Consider the following 25,829-nt stretch of genomic DNA (forward strand, 5'->3'; position numbering starts at 1 on the left):
CCTGTTCTGTTGTTTTGAGCTCTGAGAGTTTTCATTTTCACACGTGTGTCATACCGGCTTTTTAAAAGTACATTAAAACACTACTTGGGGAGAAACCAAGATGGCGGCATAGGTTAAACACCTAACCTACAGCCTGGCACAACAATTTCAAAAATACAACTAAAAGTCAAACGGACATCATCCAGAACCACAGGAAAGCTGGCTGACTGAAATGCCCACAACTAGAAGGAAAGAGAAAATCACAAGGAAAATCAGAGAAGATGTAAAAGCCTGAGGTATGGAGACACGGGCAGAGACACGAACATGTGCGTGTGCGCGGAGGAAGGAGCCGGAGAAGAAGGGGAGGCTGACGGCCTGGCTGGCGTTCTCTAGCAGGAAGGAGATAAAAGCTCCAGATTGTGCTGAACCCCAGCTCCGACAGCACTGAACCCCAGTTCCGGGAGAAACCCTGGGAAGCCAGGCTCCTGCTGGGGGAATCTGGGCCGTGGGGCGGAGGCACAGAGGAGCGGCGCCGGAGGCGCGCATGTGAATGCGCGCAGAGGAGAAACTGTTGCCTGTGCCGATGAATTGCCTTAGCGGGAAGGAGACAAAAGCTCCGGACCATGCTGAACCCCAGTTCCAACTGCACTGAACCCCAGTTCCGAGAAAGACCTGGGGAAGCCAGGCTCATACTGGGGGAATCTGGGCTGTAAGGCGGAAATGCAGAGAAGCGGCGAAAGGCAGAGCACTGGAGGCGCGCGCGGGAATGTGCGCAGAGGATGGTCTGTTGACTGTGCCGCTGGCTTGCCCTGGTGGGAACTTGACAAAAGCGCCAGACTGCGCTGAGCCCCAGTTCCGACTACACGGAAACCCAGTTCCAGGCGAGAATCTGGGAATCCAGATTCATTGGGGGAGAGACTAGAGTGTTTGGCAGCAGGCGAAACTACAGGGCGCTTTTCTCTCAGAGGTGTTTGCAGGGAGTACAGAGGGACACTGAGACACAGGAACCTCATAGGGTGGGGCTGACGGAAGCCAAGGCTGTAGGCTCCGCCCTGTAACTCTGCCCCATCCAAGCTGAGCACAGAGGCTTATACAATTTTGCAAGTCTAGTTGAATAAGGCTGTCTCCCAGCATAGACAAACCTGATCCTCAAAGCCAATTGGTCTGGAGGTCACGTCCTCCCAGTGTACCAACAGCAATCAAGGCTTAACAACACCAAGACTTTGCACTCAGCCCACAAAGGGGGATATCAAGGGCGACCACCTAGGGAGATTGGGGAAGCTGAGCGATAGGGAGGCAGCCAAAAGGGGAAGACACTGAAACAGGTCATGAATATAAGGGATGCTGTAATTCCTGCTGAGTGGCCTCAGGCAGTAGCAGACGTAGACTCCATTGGAGACCCAGAAACAAGGGCATCTAGTGGTCGGTGTGAGATGACACCAGATTTCAACCACTCGCATAAGGGACAAATTCAAGAGGCAGACTCGGTGAGCGCCAAAGCCTTGCTGCACCAAGACCCGGCCCATAAACGTGTCTCCTGCACAGCAACTCTTCCTTTATAGACACAGAGTGTCTGCACGGCCAATTGGCCTGGAGGACAATTCCTCCCAGTGACACCAACAACAATCAAGACTTAACTATACAAACAAGGACCAAGATGGAGGCATAGTGCGGAAGCCTGATTGTTGCCTACCACAACAATTTTGAGTCTACGACGGGAGAGCAGAGAAGACACCATCCAGAACCACCGGAGGGCTGGCTGAGCAGATGCTCTACAACTAGAATAAAAGAGAGGGGTACTCGGGATGATGCTGATGCCGGTGACCCAAAGATCACACTTTAAGAACTACGGTTCAGGCGACACAATGGCGGCCTGGAACGTGCTCGGCGCAGTTCCCCCGGCGGTCTCCGGCTGAGGGGACGGCTCCACTCGCTGCCGAGCATGGACAGACGAGCCCCTGGGAGACATGGGGTGGGAGACTCCATGCTTGCTGACCTCCGAGTCCTTCAAGAATCTCAATGCCCCGGAAGCGGCCAGGTGTGCACGCTTGGCGACCGGCCACCGCTGCAGACCCAAGGGCCGACGCAGCCAACCCGGACGAGCCCGCTGCCACGCACCGGGCACACCGGAGCTTCGCCGAGCCCGCCACCCAACGAGTTCTGCGGCGGCTGCCCTGGAGCTCTGAGAAAATGGCCGAAGGAATTGCTGAGAGGGAATTGACCAACAGGAATTGGGATCAAGAAGACGAAACCCCTCTGGGTCCCAGATACGGGTGAAGCCGCGCGCCCCTGGGTCTGGGTGAGGTTGGGAACAGAGTCAGGGTGAGGCTGTGTCCCGGGTCCGGGTGAGGCCACATGCCCCTGGATCCGGGTAAGGCCGCACGCCCCTGGGTCCGGGTGTGGCTGGGTCCCAGGTCCAGGTGGGGCCGCCCCCTGGGTCTGGGTGAGGCTAGGCGCCCCTAGGTCCGGGTGAGGCTTGTACCTGGGTCCGGGTAGGGCCATGCGTCCCTGGTTCCGGGTGAGGCCACGCGCCCCTGGGACCGGGTGAAGCTGTATTCCGGGTCCGGGTGAGGCCGTATGCCCCTGGATCCGGGTGAGGCTGGGTCCCGGGTCTGGGTGAGGCCACGCGCCCCTGGGTCCGGGTAAAGCCACGCACCCCTGGGTCTCGGTGAAGCTGGATCCCAGTTTCGGGTGAGGCCTTGTGCCCCTGGATCCGGGTGAGGCTGGGTCCCAGGTCCGGGTGAGGCCGCGCACACCTAGGTCTGGGTGATGCCACGCGCCCCTAGGTCCGGGGGAAGCTAGATCCCGGGTCCGGGCGAGGCCGTGTGCCCCTGGATCCGGGTGAGGCTGGGTCCCGGGCCCGGGAGAGGCCACGAGCCCCTGGGTCTGGGTGAGGCCACACGCCCCTGGGTCTGGGTGAGGCTGGGTCCCAGGTCCGGGTGAGGCCGCGCGCCCCTGGGTCCGGGTGAGGCCATACGCCCCTGGGTCCGGGTGAAGCTGAATCCTGGGTCCGGGTGAAGCTGAATCCTGGGTCTGGGCGAGGCCATTTGCCCCTGGATCAGGGTGAGTCTGGGTCCCGGGTCCGGGTGAGGCCGTGGGCTCCTGGATCCGGGTAAGGCCGTGCAACCCTCAGTCTGGGAGAGGCCACGAGCCCCTGGGTTCGGGTGTGGCCACGCGCCCCTGGGTCTAGGAGAGGCCACGTGCCCCTGGGTCCGGGTGACGCCACGTGCCCCTGGGTCCGGGGGAAGCTAGATCCCAGGTCTGGGTGAGGCCATGTGCCCCTGGATCCGGGTGAGGCCGGGTCCCAGACCCGGGTGAGGCCACGCGCCCCTGGGTCCGGGTGAGGCCGTGTGCCCCTGGATCCGGGTGAGGCCACGTGCCCCTGGATCTGGGAGAGGCCACGCCCCCCTGGGTCTGGGTGAGGCCACGCATCCCTGGGTCCAGGTGAGGCCATGCACCCCCTGGGTCCGTGTTAAGCCGTGCCGCTTGGTCCGGCCGAGACCAAATCAGAGGGAGTCGGACCTGCATTACCACCATTTGTCCACCATCCAGAGCTGAGGGGTCAGTGCCAACATGTACGCATAAGGAACTGGTGGACGTTGATGTTGGGTCTCAAAAGAACTGTTGGTCCAGAAAGAAACTCACTACAGACTGATTCATTAGCCTGTCAGCATAACTACTATTGCTCGACTCACATTCAGTTCTTATAAGTATATCTCTAGTGACACATGATCTCGCTCATCTAGGGGAAATGATGAACAACATAGACTGATGAACAAGAACAGAATCAGAAACAAGGAGGCATCGATCGGACTATCGGGCCTCAGAGGGAGGATAGGGGAGGGTGGGCGGAGGGGGGAGAGATCAACCAAAGGTCTTGTGTGCATGCATATGAGCCTAATCAATGGTTAAGTTCAACAGGGGGATGGGGCATCCGTGCGGAGGGGTGTGGGATGGGAATGGGGGGATGAAGACAAATATTTTTTTCAATAAAGAAATTTAAAAAATAATAAAAAAATAAAACACTCCTTGGAACCCTAGCTTAACTAACATTTTGATTTCATAGTGTTCTTAATACTTTCATACTATTCTATAGCTCTAGGAAAATGAATTTTTCAGTGTTTCACCAACTCCTTTTCCCGAAAACGCCAACTCCTTTTGACGGGAAAAATAAATATAAAAAGTGTCACACTCGGTCCTCAGCTGTTTGAACAAGATTTCCCAGTGACAAAATTGTGCTGTTCAGATATTCAGTCTATTAGAAAATGTATTCCTAGTGTGTGAAGCAAATTTCTAAATATTTCCCTAGTCTAGAGTTGTAAATTCTCAGTGCTACACTCCAATTTGTCTAGTGATTGAAGCTCATTCATTGTGAATACCCAACGTTACTACACACTGACCGTAACCCTGTCCCTAACCCTCTAACCCTAACCCCAACCTAGCCCTAACCTGAGCCTGAACCCTACCTAGCCCGAAACCTTATCCTAACCCTAAACCTAGCCAGAACTCCAAAACTCTAACCCTAACACCAAAAGTAACCTCGATGACGTCATCACTCCCAGCTGGTCCCCTGGCAAAATCATTATCACCTGGGATCAATTGATCCTGCCCACGTAGCCCCTCCGCCTTGGTGACATCATCACCTCAAGTTTAATGGCCTAACCAGGCTTCTTTCAAAAACGCCAACTCATTGTCCCTGAGGTATAAATGTAACCAGTATCCAACTCGGTTCTATGTTCTTTGAACACGATTTCCTTGTCAGGAAACAATGTGTTACAGATATTAAGGCCTTTATTCACGTATTCCTAGTGTTTGAAGCACTTTCTTAGATATTAACCTAGGTTATCATTGTGAATTTCCCGAGTTGAGGTCTCTCTCTTCCAGTGTCTCAAGCTCCTTCATTGTGAATTACAAATTGGTGAAACAGCTTTTTTTAGAAAAATACCAGCCCTTTAACCATTATTACAATTTGAAAGTCTATCCTACTTTTCACAGCGCTTTGGATACAAATTCTCAGTATTTCAAAATTCAGTAGAGATGTTCCTGTTCTAAAACGTATTCCAAGAGTTCTAGAGACACTCTGACACATCCCCCTTGTCTGTTGTTTTGAGCTCTGAGAGTTTTCATTTTAACTCGGGTGTCATACAGGCTTTTTAAAGGTACATTAAAACACTACTTGGAACCCTAGCCTAACTAACATTTTGATTTCATAGTGTTCTCAATACTTTCATACTATTCTATCGCTCTAGGAAAATGAATTTTTCAGTGTTTCACCAACTCCTTTTCCCAAAAATGCCAACTCCTTTTGACGGGAAAAATAAATGTAAACAGTGTCACACTCGTTTCCCAGCTGTTTGAACAAGATTTCCCAGTGACAAAATTGTGCTGTTCAGATATTCAGTCTATTGGTATATGTATTCCTAGTGTTTGAAGCACATTTCTAAATATTTCCCTAGTCTGGAGTTGTAAATTCTCAGTGATACACTCCAATTTGTCCAGTGATTGAAGCTCTTTCGTTGTGAATACCCAACGTTACTACACCATGACCGTAACCCTGTCCCTAACCCTCTAACCCTAACCCTAAACCTAGCCCTAACCTGAGCCTGAACCCTACCTAGCCCGAACCCTTATCCTAACCCTAACCCTAGCCAGAACCCTAATTCTCTAACCCTAACACCAGAAGTAACCTCGATGATGTCATCACTCCCAGCTGGTCCCCTGTCCAAATCATTATCTCTTGGGATCAATTGAGCCTGCCCACTTGGCCCCTCCCCCTTTGTGACGTCATTACTTCCGGTTTAATGGCCTAACCAGGCTTCTCTCAAAAACGCCAACTCATTGTCCCTGGATTATAAATGTTACCAGTATCCAACTCGGTTCTATGTTCTCTGAACATGATTTCCTTGTCAGGAAACAATGTGTTACAGATATTAAGGTCCTTTATTCATGTATTCCTAGTGTTTTAAGCACTTTCTTAGATATTAACCTAGGTTATCATTGTGAATTTATGAGTTGGAGTCTCTCTCTTCCAGTGTCTCAAGCTCCTTCATTGTGAATTCTAATTTGGTGAAACAGCATTTTTTACAAATATACCAGCACTTTAACCATTATTACAACTTGAAATTTTCTCCTACTTTTCACAGCGGTTTTTTTGTTTGTTTGTTTGTTTTTATTTTCTATTTTTAAATAAATCTTTATTGTTCATATTATTACAATTGTTTCTCCTTTTTTCCCCTTTATCTCCCCATCACCCAGTTCCCCTTCCCCCCGTTGTTCTTATCCATAGGTGTATGATTTTTGTCCAGTCTCTTCCCATACCCCCCACACAGACACCCCTTTCCCCCTGAGAATTATTAATCCACTCCCATTCTATGCCTCTTATTCTATTATATTCACCAGTTAATTCTGTTCCTCAGATTTTTAATTCCCTTGAATTTTATTTTATTTTTTAAAATTTCTTTATTGATTAAGGTGTCACATGTTTGTCCTCATCTCCCCATTCCCATCCCACACCCCTCTCCAAGGGTGCCCCCACCCCCTTTTTGTCCTTAACCATTGGTTAGGCTCGTATGCATGCACACAAATCCCTTGGTTGATCTCTCCCCCCTACCCCCTCCCTCTCCTACCCTCTCTCTGAGGCCCGACAGTCCGATCAATGCCTCCTTGTTTCTGGGTCTGTTCTTTTTCATCAGTCTATGTTGTTCATCATTTCCCCTAGATGAGTTAGATCATGTGTTACTAGAAATATACTTATAAGTACCGAATGTGAGACGAGCAATAGTAGTTATGCTGACAAGCAAATGAATTAGTCTGTAGTAAGTTTCTTTCTGGACCAACAGTTCTTTTGAGACCCAATTTCAATGTCGAGCAGTTCCTTATGTGTACATGTCGGCACTGACTTTTCAGCTCTGGATGGTGGACCAATGGTGGTAATGCAGGTCCGACTCCCTCTGGTTTGGTCTCGCCCAGATGCAGGGGCGCGGCTTCTCCCAGACTTAGGGGCGCGCGGCCTCACCCGGACCCGGGACCCAGCATCACCCAGACCCCGGGGCGTGTGGCCACACCTGGACCCAGGTGTGTGTGGCCTCACCCGGACCCGGGACCCAGCCTCACTCGGATCCATGGGCGCACGGCCTCACCCGGACCCGGGACCCAGCCTCACCAGGATCCAGGGGCGCACGGCCTCACCCGGACCCGGGACCCAGCCTCACCCGGATCCAGGGGCGCAGGGCCTCACCCGGTCCCGGGACCCAGCCTCACCCGGATCCAGGGGCGCACGGCCTCACCCGGACCTGGGACCCAGCCTCACCCGGACCCAGGGGCGCAGGGCCTCACCCGGACCCGGGATCCTGCTTCACCCGGACCCAGGGGTGCGTGGCCTCACCCAGACCCAGGTGTGTGCGGCCTCACCCAGTCCCAGTATCCAGCCACACCCGGACCCAGGGGCAAGTGGCCTCTCCCAGACCCAGGGGCGCACAGCCTCACCCGGACCCGGGGCCCATCCTCACCCGCATCCAGGGGTGCACGGCCTCACCTGGACCCAGGATCCAGCTTCCCCCGGACCAGGGACCCAGCCTCACCCGGATCCAGGGCCGCACGGCCTCACCCGGACCCGGGATTCAGCTTCACCCGGACCCAGAGGCACGTGGCCTCACCCGGAACCAGTTGTGCGCGGCCTAACCCGTTCCCGGGATCCAGCCTCACCTGGACCCAGGGGCGTGTGGCCTCTTCCGGACCCAGGGGCGCGGCCTCACCCGGACCCGGGACTCGTCCTCACCCCTGATCCAGGGGCACACGGCCTCACCCGGACCCAGTATCCAGCTTCACTCGGACCCAGGGGCGCATGGCCTCACCCGGACCCAGGTGTGTGCGGCCTCACCCTGTCCCGGGATCCAGCCTCACCTGGACCCAGGGGCGCTTGGCCTCTCCCGGACCCAGGGGCGCGGCCTCACCCAGACCTGGGACCCAGCCTCACCCGGATACAGGGGCGCACGGCCTCACCCGGACCCGGGATCCAGCTTCACCCGGACCCGGGACCCAGCCTCACCCGGATACAGGGGCGCACGGCCTCCCCCGGACCCGGGATCCAGCTTCACCCGGACCCAGGACTCAGCCTCACCCGGATCCAGGGGCGCACGGCCTCACCTGGACCCAGGACCCAGCCTCACCCGGATCCAGGGGCGCACGGTCTCTCCCAAACCCGGGATCCAGCTTCACCCGGACCCGGGACCCAGCCTCACCCGGATCCAGTGGTGCACAGCCTCACCCGGACCAGGGATCCAGCTTCACCCGGATCCAGGGGCACGTGGCTTCACCTGGACCCAGGTGTGCGCAGCCTCGCCCAGACCCAGGACCCAGCCTCACCCGGATCCAGGGGCACACAGCCTCACCCGGACCTGGGATCCAGCTTCACCCGGACCCAGGGGTGCGTGGCATCACCCGGACCCAGGTGTGTGCAGCCTAACCCAGTCCCGGGATTCAGCCTCACCTTGACCCAGGGGCGAGTGGCCTCTCCCAGACCCAGGGGCGCACAGCCTCACCCGGACCCGGGGCCCATCCTCACCCGCATCCAGGGGTGCACGGCCTCACCTGGACCCAGGATCCAGCTTCCCCCGGACCAGGGACCCAGCCTCACCCGGATCCAGGGCCGCACGGCCTCACCCGGACCCGGGATTCAGCTTCACCCGGACCCAGAGGCACGTGGCCTCACCCGGAACCAGTTGTGCGCGGCCTAACCCGTTCCCGGGATCCAGCCTCACCTGGACCCAGGGGCGCGTGGCCTCTTCCGGACCCAGGGGCGCGGCCTCACCCGGACCCGGGACTCGTCCTCACCCCTGATCCAGGGGCACACGGCCTCACCCGGACCCGGTATCCAGCTTCACTCGGACCCAGGGGCGCATGGCCTCACCCGGACCCAGGTGTGTGCGGCCTCACCCTGTCCCGGGATCCAGCCTCACCTGGACCCAGGGGCGCTTGGCCTCTCCCGGACCCAGGGGCGCGGCCTCACCCAGACCTGGGACCCAGCCTCACCCGGATACAGGGGCGCACGGCCTCACCCGGACCCGGGATCCAGCTTCACCCGGACCCGGGACCCAGCCTCACCCGGATACAGGGGCGCACGGCCTCCCCCGGACCCGGGATCCAGCTTCACCCGGACCCAGGACTCAGCCTCACCCGGATCCAGGGGCGCACGGCCTCACCTGGACCCAGGACCCAGCCTCACCCGGATCCAGGGGCGCACGGTCTCTCCCAAACCCGGGATCCAGCTTCACCCGGACCCGGGACCCAGCCTCACCCGGATCCAGTGGTGCACAGCCTCACCCGGACCAGGGATCCAGCTTCACCCGGATCCAGGGGCACGTGGCTTCACCTGGACCCAGGTGTGCGCAGCCTCGCCCAGACCCAGGACCCAGCCTCACCCGGATCCAGGGGCATACAGCCTCACCCGGACCTGGGATCCAGCTTCACCCGGACCCAGGGGTGCGTGGCATCACCCGGACCCAGGTGTGTGCAGCCTAACCCAGTCCCGGGATTCAGCCTCACCTGGACCCAGGGGCACGTGGCCTCTCCCGGACCCAGGGGCGCAGCCTTACCTGGACCCATAACCCAGCCTCACCCGGATCCAGGGGCGCACGGCCTCATCCGGACCCCGGACCCAGCCTCACCCAGATCCAGGGGCGCAAGGCCTCACCCGGACCCCGGGGCGCATGGCCTCTCCTGTACCCAGGGGTGCAAGGCATCACCCGGACCCGGGATCCAGCTTAACCCCGACCCAGGGGCGCACGGCCTCGCCTGGACCCGGGGGTGCGTGGCATCACCCGGACCCAGGTGTGTGCAGCCTAACCCAGTCCCGGGATTCAGCCTCACCTTGACCCAGGGGCACGTGGCCTCTCCCGGACCCAGGGGCGCAGCCTTCCCTGGACCCATAACCCAGCCTCACCCGGATCCAGGGGCGCACGGCCTCATCCGGACCCGGGACCCAGCCTCACCCGGGTCCAGGGGCGCAAGGCCTCACCCGGACCCCGGGGCGCATGGCCTCACCCGGACCCAGGGGCGCGGCCTCACCCAGACCCGGGACCCAGCGGGGCCTCATCTTCTTGATCCCAATTCCTGTCGGTCAATTCCCTCTCAGCAATTCCTTCAGCCATTTTCTCAAAGCTCCGGAGCGGCTGCCGCGGAACTCGCTGCGTGGCGGACTCGGCGAAGCTCCAGTGTGCCTGGGGCGCAGCGGCAGGCTGATACGAGGTCACTGCGGCAGCACTCGGGTCTGCAGCGGCGACCAGTCGCCGGGCGAGTGCACCTGGATCCGGGACCCAGCGGGGCCTCGTCTTCCTGATCCCAACTCCCATCGGTCAATTCCTTCACAGCAATTCCTCCGGCCATTGTCCTGGATGGTGTCTGCTCTGTTTTCCAGTTGTAGTTTCAAAATTGTTGTGGTAGGCAACAATCAGGTGTCTGCCCTATGCCGCCATCTTGGTCTTCCAGAAGATTCTTAAGTAACCTTATAAATGTGGTTCTGAACACTGTGTCATCCATTAGTTTACTTTCCTTCATCCCTTCTATTCATGACCTGCTTCGGTGTCTTCCCCTTTTGGCTGCCTCCCTATCGCTCAGCTTCCCCAATCTCCCTAGGTGGTCGCTCTTGATACCCCCCTTTGTGGGCTGAGTGCAAAGTCTTGGTGTTGTTAAGCCTTGATTGCTGTTGGTATACTGGGAGGATTTGACCTCCAGTCCAATTGGCTGTGAGGATCAGGTGTGTCTATGCCGGGAGACAGCCTTATTCAACTAGACTTGCAAAATTGTAAAAGCCTCTGTGCTCAGCTTGGATGGGGTGGAGTTACAGGGTGGAGCTTACAGCCTTGGCTTCCTGTCAGCCCCGCCCTATGAGGTTCCTGTGTCTCAGTGTCCCTCTGTACTCCCTGCAAACACCTCTGAGAGAAAAGCGCCCTGTAGTTTCGCCTGCTGCCAAACACTCTAGTCTCTCCCCCAATGAATCTGGATTCCCAGATTCTCGCCCAGAACTGGGTTTCAGTGTAGTCGGCACTGGGGCTCAGCGTAGTCTGGCGCTTTTGTCTCTTTCCCACCAGGGCAAGCCAGCGGCACAGTCAACAGACCATCCTCTGCGCACATTCCCGCGCGCGCCTCCAGTGCTCTGCCTTTCGCCGCTTCTCTGCATTTCCACCTTACAGCCCAGATTCCCCCAGTATGAGCCTGGCTTCCCAGGGTCTTTCCCAGAACTGGGGTTCAGTGCAGTTGGAACTGGGGTTCAGCACGGTCCGGAGCTTTTGTCTCCTTCCCGTCAGGGCAATTCAGCGGCACAGGCAACAGTTTGTCCTCTGCGCGCATTCACATGCGCGCCTCCGGAGCTCTGCCTTTCGCCGCTCCTCTGTGCCTCCGCCCCACAGCCCAGATTCCCCCAGCATGAGCCTGGCTTCCCAGGGTTTCGCCCGGAACTGGTGTTCAGTGCAGTCGGAGCTGGGGTTCAGCACGGTCCGGAGCTTTTGTCTCCTTCCCGCCAGGGCAATTCAGCGGCACAGGCAACAGTCCCTCCTCTGCGCACATTCCCGTGCGCGCCTCTGGAGCACTGCCTTTCGCCGCTCCTCTGTGCCTCCACCCCAAAGCCCAGATTCCCCCAGCATGAGCCTGGCTTCCCAGGGTTTTGCCCGGAAATGGGGTTCAATGCAGTTGGAGCTGGGGTTCAGCGCAATCTGGAGCTTTTATCTCCTTCCTGCTAGAGCACGCTGGCCAGGCCTTCAGCCGCCCCTTCCTCTCTGGCTCCGTCTTCTAATTCCCTTGAATTTTAGAATCACTTGTTGATAGATATGTATTTGTTGTTCATAATTTTTATCTTTACTTTTTTCTTCTTTTTAAAGAATCCCTTTCAGCATTTCATATAATACTGGTTTGGTGGTGATGAACTCCTTTAGCTTTTTCTTATCTGTGAAGCTCTTTATCTGACCTTCAATTCTGAATGATAACTTTGCTGGGTTGAGTAGTCTTGGTTGTAGGTTCTTGCTATTCATCACTTTGAATATTTCTTGCCATTCCCATCTCGCCTGCATAGTTTCTGTTGAGAAATCAGCTGACACTCGTATGGGTGCTCCCTTGTAGGTAACTAACTGTTTTTCTCTTGCTGCTTGTTAGATTCTCCCTTTGTCTTTTGCCCTTGGCATTTTAATTATGATGTGTCTTGGTGTGGTCCTCTTTGGATTCCTCTTGTTTGGGGTTCTGTGTGCTTCCTGAACCTGTAAGTCTATTTCTTTCACCAGGTGGGGGAAGTTCTTTTATCCCTATTATTCGAATGTTGTTTCGTTTTGTGTAGTCACATAGCTCCCTTAGGCTCTGCTCTTGCTTTTTAAGTCTTCTTTCCAATTGCTGCTGTGTTTGTGTGTTTTTTCCTACCTGGTCTTCTAATTCGCTGATGCGGTCCTCAGCCTCTTCTACTCTACTCTTTAGGCCTTCCATTGTGTTCTTTATTGCAGCTATGTCATTCTTCATCTCCTCTTGGTTTCTTTTCATGTTGGTGAAATTTTCATTCAGCTCCTTATAGTTCTCATTGAGTTGTGTGTATTTGTCATCCATCCGCTTAAACATCCTTATAACGAATACTGTGAATTCTTTCTCTGTTAGGCTGCTAGCCTCAAGTTCATTTAACTCCCTTTCCGGTGATTCTTCTTTTTCTTTCCTTTGGGGATTTCCTTTTTGTCTCCCCATGTTTTCCTGTAATGTTTTTTTTTTTTTTTTTTTTAATTTCTTTATTGATTAAGGTGTCACATATTTGTCCTCATCCCCCCATTCCCATCCCACACCCCTCCCCTTGGATGCCCCAACCCTCTGTTGAACTTAAGCATTGGTTAGGCTCATATGCATGCACACAAGACCTTTGGTTGATCTCTCCCCCGTCCCCCCACCCTCCCCTATCCTCCCTCTGAGGCCCGATAGTCCGATCGATGCCTCCTTGTTTCTGATTCTGTTCTTGTTCATCAGTCTATGTTGTTCATCATTTCCCCTAGATGAGCGAAATCATGTGTCACTATAGATATACTTATAAGAATTGAATGTGCGACGAGCAATAATAGTTATGCTGACAGGCAAATGAATCAGTCTGTAGTGAGTTTCTTTCTGGACCAACAGTTCTTTTGAGACCCAATATCAATGTCCACCGGTTCCCTATGAGTACATGTTGGCACTGACCCCTCAGCTCTGGATGGTGGACAAATGGTGGTAATGCAGGTCCGACTCCCTCTGGTTTGGTCTCGGCTGGACCCAGGGGCACTGCTTCACCCGGATCCAGGGTCCCACGGCCTCACCTGGACCCGGGGCCAGGCTCACCCGGCTCCAGGGGCCCGCGGCCTCGCCCGGACCCGGGGCCCAGGGCTCATCCGGCTCCAGGGGCCCGCGGCCTCGCCCGCACCCGGGGCCCAGGGCTCATCCGGCTCCAGGTGCCCGCGGCCTCGCCCGCACCCGGGGCCCAGGGCTCACCCGGCTCCAGGGGCCCGCGGCCTCGCCCGGACCCGGGGCCCAGGGCTCCCCCGGCTCCAGGGGCCCGCGGCCTCGCCCGGACCCGGGGCCCAGGGCTCCCCCGGCTCCAGGGGCCCGCGGCCTCGCCCGGACCCGGGGCCCAGGGCTCCCCCGGCTCCAGGGGCCCGCGGCCTCGCCCGGACCCGGGGCCCAGGGCTCTCCCGGCTCCAGGGGCCCAGGGCTCACCCGGACCCGGGGCCCAGGGCTCACCCGGCTCCAGGGGCCCGCGGCCTCGCCCGGACCCGGGGCCCAGGGCTCACCCGGCTCCAGGGGCCCGCGGCCTCGCCCGGACCCGGGGCCCAGGGCTCCCCCGGCTCCAGGGGCCCGCGGCCTCGCCCGGACCCGGGGCCCAGGGCTCCCCCGGCTCCAGGGGCCCGCGGCCTCGCCCGGACCCGGGGCCCAGGGCTCCCCCGGCTCCAGGGGCCCGCGGCCTCGCCCGGACCCGGGGCCCAGGGCTCCCCCGGCTCCTGGGGCCCGCGGCCTCGCCCGGACCCGGGGCCCAGGGCTCACCCGGCTCCAGGGGCCCGCGGCCTCGCCCGGACCCGGGGCCCAGGGCTCACCCGGCTCCAGGGGCGCACGGCCTCGCCCAGACCCAGGATTCAGCCTCGCCCGGACCCAGGGGCGCACGGCCTCGCCCAGACCCAGGATTCAGCCTCACCCGGACCCAGGGGTGCATGGCCTCGCCCGGACCCAGGGGCACGTGGCCTCGCCCGGACCCGGGGCCCAGGGCTCACCCGGCTCCAGGGGCCCGCGGCCTCGCCCGGACCCGGGGCCCAGGGCTCACCCGGCTCCAGGGGCCCGCGGCCTCGCCCGGACCCGGGGCCCAGGGCTCACCCGGCTCCAGGGGCCCGCGGCCTCGCCCGGACCCGGGGCCCAGGGCTCACCCGGCTCCAGGGGCCCGCGGCCTCGCCCGGACCCGGGGCCCAGGGCTCTCCCGGCTCCAGGGGCCCAGGGCTCACCCGGACCCGGGGCCCAGGGCTCACCCGGCTCCAGGGGCCCGCGGCCTCGCCCGGACCCGGGGCCCAGGGCTCACCCGGCTCCAGGGGCCCGCGGCCTCGCCCGGACCCAGGGCCCAGGGCTCACCCGGCTCCAGGGGCCCGCGGCCTCGCCCGGACCCGGGGCCCAGGGCTCACCCGGCTCCAGGGGCGCACGGCCTCGCCCAGACCCAGGATTCAGCCTCGCCCGGACCCAGGGGCGCACGGCCTCGCCCAGACCCAGGATTCAGCCTCACCCGGACCCAGGGGTGCATGGCCTCACCCGGACCCAGGGGCACGTGGCCTCACCCAGACCCGGGGCCCAGCCTCACCCTGACCCAGTTCCCAGCCTCACCCAGACCCAGGGGCACGCGGCTTCACCCGGATCCAGGACCCGGCGGGGTTTCGTCTTCTTGATCCCATTTCCTGTTGGTCAATTCCATCTCAGTAATTCCTTCGGCCATTTTCTCAGAGCTCCAGGGCAGCCGCCACAGAACTCGTTGGGCGGCGGGCTCGGCGAAGCTCCGGTGTGCCCGGTGCGCGGCAGCGGGCTGGTCCGGGGTGGCTGCGTCGGCCCTTGGGTCTGCAGCGGTGGCCAGTCACCGAGCGTGCGCACCTGGCCGCTTCCGGGGCGTTGAGATTCTTGAAGGACTCGGAGGTCAGCAAGCGCGGAGTCTCCCACCCCATGACTCCTAGGGGCTCGTCTGTCCGTGCTCGGCAGCGAGTGGGGCTTTCCCCTCAGCCGGAGACCGCTGGGGGAACTGCGCCGAGCACGTTCCAGGCCGCCACTGTGTCGTCTGAGCCGTAGTTCTTAAAGTGTGATCTTTGGGTCGCCGGCATCAGCATCATCCCGAGTACCCCTCTCTTTTATTCTAGTTGTAGAGCGTCTGCTCAGTCAGCCCTCCGGTGGTTCTGGATGGTGTCTGTTCCGCTCTCCTGTCGTAGACTCAAATTTGTTGTGGTGGGCAGCAATCAGGCTTCCGCCCTATGCCTCCGTCTTGGTCTTCCTTTGTATAGTTAAGTCTTGATTGTTGTTGGTGTCGCTGGGAGGAATTGTCCTCCAGGCCAATTGGCCGTGCAGATCCTCTGTGTCTATAAAGGAAGAGTTGCTGTGTAGGAGACAGATTTATGGGCCGGGTCTTGGTGCAGCAAGGCTTTGGCGCTCATTGATTCTGCCTCTGGAATGTGTCCTTTATGCTGGTGGTTGAAATCTGGTGTCATCTCACACCGACCACTAGATGCCCTCGTTTCTGGGTCTCCAATGGTGTGTAGGTCAGCTACTACCTGAGACCACTCAGCAGGACTTACGGCAAAAACTGCAGTTTCCTCCTCCTGTCTGAGCGTCCCTAGAACAGTCCGACTAGAACCGCAGTTTATCTGGTCAAGCTGCCATAGGGCAGGCCACCCACATGCAAAAGCCGTTGCTTGGAGCCCAGGTGTGCCTGCAAGACGTGCGGGGCGGGTCTGCAAAACGAGCGGGGCGGGTCCCAGGGCGGGGCGGGTCTCAGGGCGGGGCGGGGCCTCAGGGCGCCACCAGGCCATGGCGAGGCGAACTGCTCTGGCTGTAAGTCTGCTTTTTCTGTTTTCCACGTTTCCAAGCCCCCTCATTCCGCACTCCAGCGCAGCAAACACTGATTGCTGGGCGCACCTCCACAAGGAAGTCACTCCCACTCTCCGACAGGAAGGCCGAGAGTCCAGCCTCTTCCCGCAGGCGTCTGGGGAGCTAATCTCCCCTAGGGTTGGAACAAAAGCCACAAGTCCCTTCCCCCGACCCACGCGCCTCCGCACCTCAGCTTCTCCAGAGTTCGCTCTTTCGTCTACTCTCTTAGCTGTAAATCCACCATTCAGCCAGCTCTCCTGTGGTTCTGGGTGGCAGACGCTCTGTGCGCGGCGAAGTTCCTTTGTTTAACTTTGAAATTGCTGTGTGCGAAGTTCCTTTGTTTGATTCTGCTGCCTTCTTGGTCCTCCTCTCTCAAAATGGCTAGAGGACTTGAGTGTAAGACAGGAAGTCTTAAGAATCCTCTAAGTCGGTGTTGGCGGTCTCCGGGGCCCCGAGGATCTCAGTGGGGAGCTGGGCCAGGTCGGTGACGCGGGTGAGCCCGTCTCGCAGAAAGATGGTCTCTTCCTTCACCGAGAGCCGCTGCGCCGAGTCCGCGGTCGCCGCCACAGCAGCTGCCGCGGCGCCCACGAGCTCATGGCCCCGGCTGCGGTGCTGGCTGAGAGGAGCCGCCGCCCGGTCTGGGGAGACGCGAGCAGGAGTCGCCGCGCTCACCAGTCCATCTTTTAATTGTTTTTCCATAACTGCCATGCGAGGCAGCAGATCAGCCGTTCACCTCCGCCGCCATCTTGCTCCGCCTCAGAAGTGCCTCATTTGTCTTTTAAAGGTGCCTTCCCTCCGTCCTGTCCGTGGCGCCGCTGCCCGAATTGGTTCCAGCATATTCTCACCTCCTGTAATGTTTTAATTGTAGATCCAGTTGCTTTGCTGCCCAGGTTCTTTTGGGGATGGTGCTACTGGATTAATCTCAGTTTTCCTGGGTTTGTTAATCTAGTGTAGCTCCTACTCGATCTATTTGGGTTCTCTTGATGTAGGCCTGCAAGCTTGAGAGGCACAATTGCGGCGTCTAGATGTCAGCAGCTGTGGGTGCGAGTGTCTCAATTTTTGCTGTCTTGCACCCTTAATTGTAATCACACCTGCCCAGCAGGGACTCACAGTGGCCCCCAGGTACCTTCTGTTGGGATGTTGGGGCTCAGGGGATCTGGTCTTTGAAAGGCGTTGCTGTGGTGCCCTGAGATCTGAAGTCGTGGGGTGAGCAGACCCAGCTTTTTCTGTTGCACCTGTGGTGGATAGGTTCTTACTCCCAGCGCTGTTTTACAGGAGCACCCTCGGAACTTTTGCCAGTGAGGCACACTGAAGGGCTCTGAAGGGCCCTGGCAGTGTAGCCGGGTAATTGGGGTGCCTATGGGCTGGTATCCACGGTGAGTTCAAAGCTTCTACTGCTGAGGGGCATGCGCCCCCTGCTTGTTCAAGATCATACCCAAGGAGAGCTCACGGTGGCTCCCACTAGCGCCCTGTGGTTGGTTGGGCTCAGTGTGTTAGTATCTGTGGACGGCGCTCTCTGGTCGCAGATCTCTGATGCACTCTGAGGGGTCCTGGCACTTCGGTTGAGTAGCTGGGGTTAATGTGGGCAACGCTCCAGGAAGAGGGAATTCAGAATTTCCACTGCAGGGCCGCGCGCCTCTGTCTGTGCAGAATCACACCCTTAGGTGCAAACCCTGAGCAAAGTGACCTGGGGCTGAGAATGCGCTAGTGCATGCGCAGCTGGGGTTAATGTGGGCAACCCTCTAGGAAGAAGGAATTTCCACTGCGGGGCCATGGGCCCCCGTCTGCACAGAATCTCACCCTCAGATGCAAACCTGGAGTGAAGTGACCTGGGGATGAGAGCACGCTAGTGCGTACGCAGCTGCGGGCAGCTGGGGTTAATGTGGGCAGCCCTCTGGGTTGGGGGAGTTTGGAATTTCTGCTGAGCGCGCCCCCGTCTGCGCAGAATCACAGCCTCGGGTGCAAACCCAAAGTAAAGTGACCTGGGGCTGAGAACGCTCAAGTGTCTGCACAGCTGGGGTTAATGTCAGCAACCCTCAAGGAAGAAGGAAGAAGGAATTTCCACTGCGGGGCCGCGGGCCCCCGTCTGCACAGAATCTCACCCTCGGGTGTACACCCAGAGTGAAGTGTCCTGGGGAATGAGACCACACCAGTGCATGCTCCTGCACGCTCGGGCTGGAAAGAGGGGTTCCGCTGTTGGGGAGGAGGAGTTGCACTTACGGCTGTGGAAAGCTGTGTCTTTGGAGGTGGAGGTCCCAGGTTGCCCTAGTCTGCAGCTGGGGTAGCAGGATATTGGTTAGAGTGGGTGCTGGGTCGGGGGGCAGTTCCAAGGCCTGTCTTGTTGGTAGTGTTGATGAGTTTCTACCTAAGGCCTTTCTCCGCTCAAGATGGCATGGGCTGCCTCTGTGCTAGGGTCCCGCCGTCCCGGGAGTGCCCGCAGCAGTGCTAGTCTCTCTTTGTCAAGAAGAGGCTTTCTGACAGACCCTGCTGCTCCTGCAAGATTTAAATTTCCCTCACTCACGCTCACACACCCCATTCACAACCACACACTCTCCTTTTATACCCTCACTCACTCACTTCCTCTCTCTCCACTCCATCCTGCCAGCCACCATCTTCCCCCCTCTCCATACCAGCTTTTTAAAGGTACTTTAAAACACTACTTGGAACCCTATCCTAACTAACATTTTGATTTCATAGTGTTCTCAATACTTTCATACTATTCTACAGCTCTAGGAAAATGAATTTTTCAGTGTTTCACCAACTCCTTTTCCCGAAAACGCCAAATCCTTCTGACGGGAAAAATAAATGTAAACAGTGTCACACTCGGTTCTCAGCGGTTTGAACAAGATTTCCCAGTGACAAAATTGTGCTGTTCAGATATTCAGTCTATTGGAATATGTATTCCTAGTGTGTGAAGCACATTTTTAAATATATTTCCTAGTCTGGAGTTGTAAATTCTCAGTGCTACACTCCAATTTGACCAGTGGTTGAAGCTCATTCATCGTGAATACCCAACCTTACTACACCGTGACCTTAACCCTCTCCCTTACCCTCTAACCCTAAGCCTAAACCTAGCCCTAACCTGAGCCTGAACCCTACCTAGCCCGAACCCTTATCCTAACCCTAACCCTAGCCAGAACCCCAATTCTCTAACCCTAACACCAGAACTAACCTCGATGATGTCATCACACCCAGCTGGGCCCCCTGCTAAATCATTATCTCCTGGTATCAATTAAACCTGCCCTCGTGGCCCCTCCCCCTTGGTGACGTCATCACGTCCTGTTTAATGGCCTAACCAGGCCTCTTTCAAAAACGCCAACTCATTGTCGCTTAATTATAAATGTAAACAGCATCCAACTCGGTTCTATGTTCTTTGAACACGATTTGCTTGTCAGGAAACAATGTGTGACAGATATTAAGGACCTTTATTCACGTATTTCTAGTGTTTGAAACACTTTCTTAGATATTAACCTAGATTTTCATTGTGAATTGCCCGAGTTGGAGTCTCTCTTTTCCAGTGTCTCAAGCTCCTTCATTGTGAATTCCAATTTGCTGAATCAGCAATTTTTCAAATATACCAGTATTTTAAACATTATTACAACTTGAAAGTCGACCCTACTTTTCACAGCGCTTTGGATACAAATTCTCAGTATTTAAATTCAGTAGAGATGTTCCTGTTCTAAAACGTATTCCAAGAGTTCTAGAGACACTCTGAGACCTCCCCCTGTTCTGTTGTTTTGAGCTCTGAGAGTTTTCTTTTTAACATGGGTGTCATACCGGCTTTTTAAAGGTACTTGAAACACTACTTGGAACCCTAGCCTAACTAACATTTTGATTTCATAGTGTTCTCAATCCTTTCATACTATTCTACAGCTCTAGGAAAATGAATTTTTCAGTGTTTCACCAACTCCTTTTCCCGAAAACGCCAACTGCTTTTGAAGGGAAAAATAAATGTAAACAGTGTCACACTCGGTTCTCAGCGGTTTGAACAAGATTTCCCAGTGACAAAATTGTGCTGTTCAGATATTCAGTCTATTGAAATATGTATTCCTAGTGTTTGAAGCACATTTCTAAATATTTCCCTAGTCTGGAGTTGTAAATTCTCAGTGCTACACTCCAATTTGTCCAGTGTTTGAAGCTCATTCATTGTGAATACCCAACCTTACAGCACCGTGACTTTAACCCTGTCCCTAATCCTCTAACCCTAACCCTAAACCTAGCCCTAACCTGAGGCTGAACCCTACCTAGCCCGAACCCTTATCCTATCTCTAACCCTAACCAGAACCCCAATTCTCTAACCCTAACACCAGAACTAACCTCGATGACGTCATCACTCCCAGCTGGGCCTCAGGCTAAATCATTATCTCCTGGTATCAATTAAACCTGCCCTCGTGGCCCCTCCCCCTTGGTGACGTCATCACTTCCTGTTTAATGACCTAACCAGGCCTCTTTCAAAAACGCCAACTCATTGTCTCTTAATTATAAATGTAAACAGCATCCAACTCGGTTCTATGTTCTTTGAACTCGATTTGCTTGTCAGGAAACCATGTGTGACAGATATTAAGGCCCTTTATTCACGTATTTCTAGTGTTTGAAACACTTTCTTAGATATTAATCTAGGTTTTCATTATGAATTTCCCGAGTTGGAGTTGCTCTCTTCCAGTGTGTCAAGCTCCTTCATTGTGAATTCCAATTTGCTGAAACAGCGTTTTTTACAAATATACCAGCACTTTAACCATTATTAACACTTGAAATTCTATCCTACCTTTCACAGCGCTTTGGATACAAATTCTCAGTATTTCAAAATTCAGTAGAGATGTTCGTGTTCTAAAATGTATTCCAAGAGTTCTAGAGACACTCTGAGACATTCCCCTGTTTTGTTGTTTTGAGCTCTGAGAGTTTTCATTTTAACAAAGGTGTCATACCGGCTTTTTAAAGGTACTTTAAAACACTACTTGGAACCCTAGCCTAACTAACATTTTGATTTCATAGTGTTCTCAATACTTTCATACGATTCTACAGCTCTAGGAAAAGGAATTTTTCAGTGTTTCACCAACTCCTTTTCCCGAAAACGCCAACTCCTTTTGAAGGGAAAAATAAATGTAAACAGTGTCACACTCGGTTCTCAGTGGTTTGAACAAGATTTCCCAGTGACAAAATTGTGCTGTTCAGATATTCAGTCTATTGAAATATGTATTCCTAGTGTTTGAAGCACATTTCTAAATATTTCCCTAGTCTGGAGTTGTAAATTCTCAGTGCTACACTCCAATTTGTCCAGTGTTTGAAGCTCATTCATTGTGAATACCCAACCTTACAGCACCGTGACCTTAACCCTGTCCCTAACCCTCTAACCCTAACCCTAAACCTGGCCCTAACCTGAGGCTGAACCCTACCTAGCCCGAACCCTTATCCTATCCCTAACCCTAGCCAGAACCCCAATTCTCTAACCCTAACACCAGAACTAACCTCGATGACGTCATCACTCCCAGCTGGGCCTCAGGCTAAATCATTATCTCCTGGGATCAATTAAACCTGCCCTCGTGGCCCCTCCCCCTTGGTGACGTCATCACTTCCTGTTTAATGGCCTAACCAGGCCTCTTTCAAAAACGCCAACTCATTGTCTCTTAATTATAAATGTAAACAGCATCCAACTCAGTTCTATGTTCTTTGAACACGATTTGCTTGTCAGGAAACAATGTGTGACAGATATTAAGGACCTTTATTCACGTATTTCTAGTGTTTGAAACACTTTCTTAGATAATAACCTAGGTTTTCATTGTGAATTGCCCGAGTTGGAGTCTCTCTCTTCCAGTGTCTCAAGCTCCTTCATTGTGAATTCCAATTTGCTGAATCAGCAATTTTTCAAATATACCAGTATTTTAAACATTATTACAACTTGAAAGTCTACCCTACTTTTCACAGCGCTTTGGATACAAATTCTCAGTATTTAAATTCAGTAGAGATGTTCCTGTTCTAAAACGTATTCCAAGAGTTCTAGAGACACTCTGAGACCTCCCCCTGTTCTGTTGTTTTGAGCTCTGAGAGTTTTCTTTTTAACACGGGTGTCATACCGGCTTTTTAAAGGTACTTGAAACACTACTTGGAACCCTAGCCTAACTAACATTTTGATTTCATAGTGTTCTCAATCCTTTCATACGATTCTACAGCTCTAGGAAAAGGAATTTTTCAGTGTTTCACCAACTCCTTTTCCCAAAAACGCCAACTGCTTTTGAAGGGAAAAATAAATGTAAACAGTGTCACACTTGGTTCTCAGCGGTTTGAACAAGATTTCCCAGTGACAAAATTGTGCTGTTCAGATATTCAGTCTATTGAAATATGTATTCCTAGTGTTTGAAGCACATTTCTAAATATTTCCCTAGTCTGGAGTTGTAAATTCTCAGTGCTACACTCCAATTTGTCCAGTGTTTGAAGCTCATTCATTGTGAATACCCAACCTTACAGCACCGTGACCTTAACCCTGTCCCTAACCCTCTAACCCTAACCCTAAACCTAGCCCTAACCTGAGGCTGAACCCTACCTAGTCCGAACCCTTATCCTATCTCTAACCCTAGCCAGAACCCCAATTCTCTAACCCCAACACCAGAACTAACCTCGATGACGTCATCACTCCCAGCTGGGCCTCAGGCTAAATCATTATCTCCTGGGATCAATTAAACCTGCCCTCATGGCCCCTCCCCCTTGGTGACGTCATCACTTCCTGTTTAATGGCCTAACCAGGCCTCTTTCAAAAACGCCAACTCATTGTCTCTTAATTATAAATGTAAACAGCTTCCAACTGGGTTCTATGTTCTTTGAACACGATTTGCTTGTCAGGAAACAATGTGTGACAGATATTAAGGCCCTTTATTCACGTATTTCTAGTGTTTGAAACACTTTCTTAGATATTAACCTAGGTTTTCATTGTGAATTGCCCGAGTTGGAGTCTCTCTTTTCCAGTGTCTCAAGCTCCTTCATTGTGAATTCCAATTTGGTGAAACAGCGTTTTTTACAAATATACCATACTTTAACCATTATTACCACTTGAAAGTCTACCCTACTTTTCACAGCGCTTTGGATACAAATTCTCAGTATTTCAAAATTCAGTACAGATGTTCGTGTTCTAAAACGTATTCCAAGAGTTCTAGAGATACTCTGAGACATCCCCCTGTTCTGTTGTTTTGAGCTCTGAGAGTTTTCATTTTAACATGGGTGTCATACCGGCTTTTTAAAGGTACTTTAAAACACTACTTGGAACCCTAGCCTAACTAACATTTTGATTTCATAGTGTTCTGAATACTTTCATACTATTCGATAGTTCTAGGAAAATGAATTTTTCAGTGTTTCAGCAACTCCTTTTCCCGAAAACGCCAACGACTTTGGACGGGAAAAATAAATGTAAACAGTGTCACACTCGGTTCTCAGCGGTTTGAACAAGATTTCCCAGAGACAAAATTGTGCTGTTCAGATATTCAGTCTATTGGCATATGTATTCCTAGTGTCTGAAGCACATTTCTAAATATTTCCCTAGTCTGGAGTTGTAAATTCTCAGCATCCAACTCGGTTCTATGTTCTTTGAACACGATTTGCTTTTCAGGAAACAATGTGTGACAGATATTAAGGCCCTTTATTCACGTATTTCTAGTGTTTGAAACACTTTCTTAGATATTAACCTAGGTTAAACTGAATCCTGGGTCTGGGTGAGGCCGTGTGCCCCTGGATCCGGGTGAGGCTGGGTCCCGGGTCCGGTTGAAGCCGTGGGCCCCTGCATCCGGGTGAACCTGAGTCCCAGGTCCGTGTGAGGCCGTGGGCCCCTGGATCCGGGTGAGGCCACGCCACCCTGGGTCTGGGAGAGTCCAAGCGCCCCTGGGTCCGGGTGAGGCCACGTGCCCCTGGGTCCGGGGGAAGCTAGATCCCGGGTCCGGGCGAGGCCCTGTACCCCTGGATCCGGGTGAGGCTGGGTCCCAGGGCCAGGAGTGGTCACGCACCCCTGGGTCAGGGTGAGGCCATGTGCCCCTGGTTCCAGGTACAGCTGAATCCTGGGTCTGGGCAAGGCCGTGTGCCCCTGGATCCGGGTGTTGCTGGGTCCCGGGTCCGGGTGAAGCCGTGGGCCCCTGCATCCGGGTGAGCCTGGGTCCCAGGTCCGCGTGAGGCCGTGGGCCCCTGGATCCGGGTGAGGCCACGCGACCCTGGGTCTGGGAGAGGCCACGCGCCCCTGGGTCCGGGTGAGGCCACGTGCCCCTGGGTCTGGGGGAAGCTACATCCCGGGTCCGGGCGAGGCCGTGTGCCCCTGGATCTGGGTGAGGCTGGGTCCCAGGCCGGGGAGAAGCCACGCGCCCCTGGGTCCGGGTGAGGCCATGCGCCCCTGGGTCCGGGTGAAGCTGAATCCTGGATCTGGGCGAGGCCGTGTGCACCTGGATCCGGGTGAGACTGGGTCCCGGGTTCGGGTGAGGCCGTGGGCCCCTGGATCCGGGTGAAGCCGTGCCCCTGGGTCCGGCCGAGACCAAACCAGAGGGAGTCGGACCTGCATTACCACCATTTCTCCACCATCCAGAGCTGAGGGGTCAGTGCCTACATGTACTCATAAGGAACTGGTGGACATTGATATTGGGTCTCAAAAGAACTATTGGTCCAGAAAGAAACTCACTACAGACTGATTCATTTGCCTGTCAGCATAACTATTATTGCTCGTCTCACATTCAATTCTTATAAGTATATCTCTAGTGACACATGATTTCGCTCATCTAGGGGAAATGATGAAAAACATAGACTGATGAACAAGAACAGAACCAGAAACAAGGAGGCATCGATCGGACTATCGGGACTCAGAGGGAGGATAGGGGAGGGTAGGGGGAGGGGGGAGAGATCAACCAAAGGTCTTGTGTGCATGCATATGAGCCTAACCAATGGTTAAGTTCAACAGGGGGTTGGGGCATCCATGGGAAGGGGTGTGGGATGGGAATGGGGGGATGAAGACAAATATGTGACACCTTAATCAATAAAGAAATTTTTTAAAAAAAGAAAGCAGTATTAATTCAGAGCAAATACTAATGAGTATCACGGAATTGTGTGAGAACAAGTGGAAAACCATCAAAATGTAAGTGTCTAATCTAGAAGGGATGTTGTACACTGCAGAAATCCTTGAAATAGAGTTAGTTCACATGAAACCAGTGTTTAAAACCACCATAAGTCACAAAAAGTAGTTTTCAACTGTAAAACAGTTGAAAGACAAGTCTATATAGCTTCTCAAGTTCAGAGAAGAGTGTATAATGTCCCACAAGTAGAGCAGAAGGCCCATTATACGACACAGCTAGAAATTAGCAGTAATTGAGAGCAAATATTAATGAATATCATAGAATTGTGTGAGAACCAGTGGAAAACCATCAAAATGTAAGTGTCTAGTTCATAAAGGATGTTGTACAATGCAGAAATCCTTGAAATAGAGTTAGTTCACATGAAACCAGTGTTTGAAAACAACAGAATTCAATGAAAAGTAGTATTCTACTGTAAAACAGTTGAAAGACAAGTTTATATAGCTACTCAAGTTCAGAGAAGAGTGTATAAAGTTGTTTCTACATGTGGTGAAGTCCCACAAGTAGAGCAGAAGGGCTATTATAGGACACTGCAAGAAAGCAGTAGTAATTCAGAGCAAATACTAATGAATATCATAGAATTGTGTGAGAACAAGTGGAAAACCAAAAAATGTAAGTGTCTAGTCTAGAAAGTATGTTGTACACTGCAGTAATCCTTGAAATAGA

Source organism: Cnephaeus nilssonii (genome assembly GCF_951640355.1).
Source record: "Cnephaeus nilssonii genome assembly, chromosome: 2".
In the NCBI taxonomy this organism is placed as follows: Eukaryota; Metazoa; Chordata; class Mammalia; order Chiroptera; family Vespertilionidae; genus Cnephaeus; species Cnephaeus nilssonii.